This window comes from Coenobita brevimanus, chromosome 67 (assembly GCF_032717465.1).
Source record: "Coenobita brevimanus isolate Jiangsu-jjx chromosome 67, ASM3271746v2, whole genome shotgun sequence".
Classification (NCBI taxonomy): Eukaryota; Metazoa; Arthropoda; class Malacostraca; order Decapoda; family Coenobitidae; genus Coenobita; species Coenobita brevimanus.
The window spans coordinates 16,057,720-16,063,140 of record NC_137020.1 but is presented as its reverse complement, the minus strand read 5'-3'; positions in this window follow the sequence as shown (position 1 = coordinate 16,063,140).

Genomic DNA, 5,421 nt, shown 5'->3' with positions numbered 1-5,421 from the left:
GACAGGGTGGGTTAAAAACTTAATGTAATTTTTGTAAGCTATTTTTTCCCTGTTATTATCAATGATATTTTTTCCTACTTTGAGTTGTTTTTTTCAAGATGACGTGAAATTTTAATTTTAAGCTAAAACGGTTACGAATTGTTCTCATCTCTTGTTGAAGAAGGATGATAATTACAGTACTTTAATTTTTTTGTGGATAATTGGGGATTTTAGTAGGATAAAGTGTTTTCAGTTGCGTAGATTTTAATGTCATTTAAGATAACTTACAATTAAATTTTTTAACCTGACATTACTAAAACATTCAGAAAAGTTAGTGTTTGTTAGTCATAGTCAGGTTCCTTTGGAAATATGTGTAAAATATTTAATCACAAAACTGTCTCAAACCCTTAATATTCTTTCACTTTGATATCTAAATTTATTTTTTAGTAACTCTAGGTATGCAAATGTCTGTCTATTTTCCCTTACTGAATACTATTTCCATACGTTTGTTGGGGTGGACCCATCTGGACACGAAGGTATGAAAAATATCACCTCAGTGCCCCAAAAGCTGATAATATTAGACAACTGGATAATACTAATAAAAATTAAAAAAAAAAAAAAAAAAAAAAGCTACTGAACTGCTCTATGCTTCCTCTAGGAAAAAGAAAACACAAGCTGTTGACAAAATGATGTAAAAAAGATGTACTCATACCGTGTGGGGAAATTACACACACACACACATACATATATATATATATATATATATATATATATATATATATATATATATATATATATATATATATATATATATATATATATATATATATATTAGGATTATAACTTTGATTTTTTTTTTTCAAATATATAAATTGATGAACTTTTGCTTTAAAACAAAGAAAAAAAAATATTCCTCACAGTTTTAAAAAAAGGTCACCCCAAATTTTAAAAAATGGATTACCATATATTTAACGTTACAAAACGCAAGTTTTATCACTTTTCTAACCTTTATATAGATTTTTTATAATTTTATAGGCTTGCACACAAGATTTTAGAACTGTTTAGATTTTTTTAGAACAGTATATAACATTCTAGTATGGTTTAACATTGTTTAGAACAGTGGTTCTTAACCTTTTTTCTTGGCGACCCAAAATCCATAAGATGGTCTATATGGCGACCCAAACCCTCGTAAACTTACTCTGCACCAGAACTGAAACAAACATATGTGTCAAATCATGTGACTAAAACCAAAGTAATATTTCAATATTTTATTGATGTCATAATAACAATTTCATTTTTATTATATGTACTTCCTAAGAACTAAAATATCAACACATTTTGGCAGGAAAAAAATAAATCGAAGATCAGAAAATCAAAATAATTCATTCATGTTCATGATACACCTATTTACTCTGACCATTAAGGAGAGAGTCACTATTTTGGATATTGTCTGAGACATAAAGTACTATAATCAGTGAGATCCCTGGCACAGAAAAGTTTCAATAAGCTTCTCAAACCGGGGTGATTTAGACGACAGACTGCATCTTAGGTCATGCTCTGGTTGTAGACGGTTTATGTACTTTATGAGTGCAGAAAATCCTGCCTCACACAAATGAGTTCTAGCAAAGGGAAGAAGTGCTTTCAGGGCTTCACCTCCAAGAATTTTCTTTTCTTTGTAAACTCTGATCCAAGATGAGCTCAGTGATTCGTTTTGTTTCCTGAAATCATAACGAAGTGTTTCATCATTCTGAACCTCGATGAGCTGCTCCTGGAGGTAGCTGATGTTCGAAATCTCGTCAGGTCAGTCTTCAGCTTCAATGCTGAAGGGATTTCTTACCCAGGCATATTTCATCACATTCTCAGGAATGTAGTGAAAAACTCTTCGATTAGTCTGGAGATATGTTCCACAATGATGCGTTGGACCTGGGTGAGAGAAAATTTTTCGTCTTCCAGAAATTCACTCAAAGATGGAATGACGCAGTCTTCCCAGTCTCAGTTTTACTCTTCCACAGATCCAGTTTCCCCTTGAATGCAGTTACCTTCTCTGACAGCCCAACTAATGTCTGATCGTGACCTTGCATTGAAATGTTCAAGGCGTTAATCTTAGCAAAGATATCTGCAAGATAAGCCATTTGCATCACCTGCTTTGAATTAGAGAATCTTTGGGGCCAGTGAATAATTCTTTTTTGCTAGAAATATCTCAGTCTCGTTCCGCATTTCAGGCAACCGTTGGAGCACCCTTCCTCGTGACAGCCACCTAACCTCAGAGTGGTACAACACGTGTACATGTTCTGAACCAAAATCAAAACACATCCGATTGATGATCCTAGAGGGCACAGCCCTAGATTAATGAAACTGACTACATGGATGACTTCCTGCATCACTTTCTGTAACTCAGGTGACAACCCCTGAGATGCAAGATTCTCACGGTGAAGGAGACAGTGAACAATCAGCACGAATGGATTTTCTTCTTTAACTCTAGCAATGAAGCTATGGCATACTCTCAGCATTGCTGGTGCACAATCACAACAGATATAAAACACTGATGCCACTGAAGCCCTTCTTCCTTGAAGAATGAGTCCACAGTACTGAAAATATTTTATCTGGTTGTGGTTGTGTGTAATGGCCGACAGAACAGAAATTCCTCTTCCATGTCTTCTGAACCTCGGTACTGTATGTAAGCCATGAGCTGGGCATCATTACTCCGAAATGAAAACAGTTAAGTTTTAAAATATAAAATGTATTGTACCGGTACTCTACTCCCAGTTGTGTGCATGGTAGTAATCTTCTTTTAAGCCGAATGCAATCGCCTACTGTAGGAGAGAGAGAGAGAGAGAGAGAGAGAGAGAGAGAGAGAGAGAGAGAGAGAGAATGTAAAGTGTAAAGTGTCGACAAGTACGGTAATATGTTAAAAAGAAATAGTATACAACATTAATAATATCAGTAATATATTTGTCTCTTGGCGACCCACTCCAAACGGCTTGGCGACCCAAATCTGGGTTGCGACCCATAGGTTAAGAACCACTGGTTTAGAACATTCTAGAATAATCTAAATATTATAAAATGGGATGCAGTTTTCTGTATCTAACAGTTATCTTCGCAGTTTGCAAGTGAACAGTCAGCAAAGTAACTGTTTAGTGTGTTACTGTTATATATTAAATATTATTGTTTTGCAGATAAGTGTGATGTCATAGAAAGGAAGTGATACTATCGTACATTAGAACAAGGATGTCTGGACCAATAATTTGGTGCAGTTCCAGCAGTAACATAGAAGACGAGGAATGGTGCCTTTCGAAGAATCTTCATTAGAAGAAAAATGCAGAACGCCAATCCAAATGCAAGTTGTTGGACGTTACCAGTTTTTTGGAGCAAAAATCAAATTAAGAAAAGAATGAAATAGTCAAAATTACTAAAAAGAAGTAAAATTATGGGAGAATAAATTTAATTTTCCACATGTGTTAGATCAAGCAATACAAGCAAAGCTTGACAGGGTGCTAAAATCTTATGATGAATGTGTCAAGAGGGGAAAGTATGATGCTCTACATAAACTTTTTGATATCACAAAAGTAAATGGCCAGTGGTTATCCACTTAAGATAAACAACTCTACCACCTACAAGTGCAAAGCAAAGGAGAAGTGGGGTACTCAACAGGTCAGGTTGCAAGTAAGGAAACCATTCACCGTTCAAAAAGTCAAAAACTGCCTGATGAACCTATATTACTATCAACATCTTACGATCTTTCATCTAGTGGTAGTTGCACCGAAGTTGATGACAGCGATTATAAGGAAGATGAGAAGAATCATCCACCAACCAGAAAACACAACAGAAGTAAAGTTGCAACTAACTTGGTGACATCCACTGGAGTATCGACAAATAACGCTGCTAGAATATGCAAACAATTGTCACATAGTGGTATTGACATTGTAGCTCCAAGTCAAGCAGCAATTTACAAGTCAATATACAAAGAGGCTGTTACACAGAAGGAGGAAATGACTGAAAAGTTACAGTTGGAAACATGGTCTTTACATTTCGATGGAAAGTGGATTGACGAAAATGAGTACAGGTAGTACTATTTAACCCGCAGTGTCATGGAAGATTTTTTACCAATCCCCCCCCCAATCCTGGCAGATTTTTTAATTTTTTGGGTGGCTAAAATATCCACTTTTTATGAGAAACATCGAAAATTCAGAAAGTGCTCACCTGAGCTTTGAAATGCCAGGTACAGGTGACCGTACCCTCACTTGGTACCGTGTTCTCTCGAGCCAGGCTCCAGAGAAGACGTTTTCTATGGGAGAGGTAACTATTCCAAAGCACTCAGAATAGATAGATATTTATTTGATACGAATTTAGTTGTAGTACAAGAGTATATTGGTTTTAGACAGTAATATAGGCGATATAAACGTTATTGCACTCACCAAACACATCAACATACCACACACTCTTTGGTGATGTTACCTCCTCATCACTTCTGCACGTTTCTTCCTCTAGCGCCACGTACACTTCGTCCTTCACCACATTGTCATCGATTGGGGAATCACTCTCGCCTTGAATTTTGTACTGTGGCGTGACATGTCTACTGGTCGAGTCACTGGTAACATGTGAGTTGCTGAGACAATGGCGTGTGGAGGGGGAGGTCACTTGGGGTAAGGCATTGTCCCCACCTGGCTTCAGGTGGAGGAGGGTGTCCCGTGTATATGTACCAAAAATCATGCGCGAAGTTTTTAAAATGTGCAAATGACGGACCTTGCAATTGCAGTGTGTTTATAAACATCAACAGGAGTCACAGTGACAAAACGATCGGGTGCATATGTATGTCAACGGTATGCGGTGGGTTAAAAATGAAAGAAATGAAATAAGATTGGATGCATTGCGGTTGGAAAACGGCAAGGCTGAAACTATTGCTGAAGGGTTTGCAAGAGCTACTGATGTATACAACTTATGGCATGCATTAAAATACACTGGGAAAAAGACTGGAGTTGTTGTATTACAACAAATGATCTCGGATAAGAGTTTCAACAAACCACAATTTATCGGTTGTCAGCATTACATTCTGGACAGGATTCTCTGTTTGTTGATGGATGAAGAACTTGGTGCTGACACCAATTCTCCAAACACTGAATATCCATTTGAGTCTCAGCTAATAAAGAATTATGAAAAACTAATATTACAGTTTGTTAATGGAAGAGATCTTCAATAATTCAGGATGGAGAGATGATATGAAGTTTTTGTACCATTACCACGAGTGTTTAGATTCTTTGAAGAAATAGCGCATTTGCCTTGGAACCCGTCACGTCCCGAGGTTTTTCGCACCTCCGACATCCCCCAGTCCCGAGATATTTTTGAAAAAATTTTTTTTGGCTAAAACCTTCACTTTTGGTGAGAAACATCAAAAATTCATAGAGAAATCGCTCACCTGAGGTTTAAAGTTCCCAATCCAGGTAG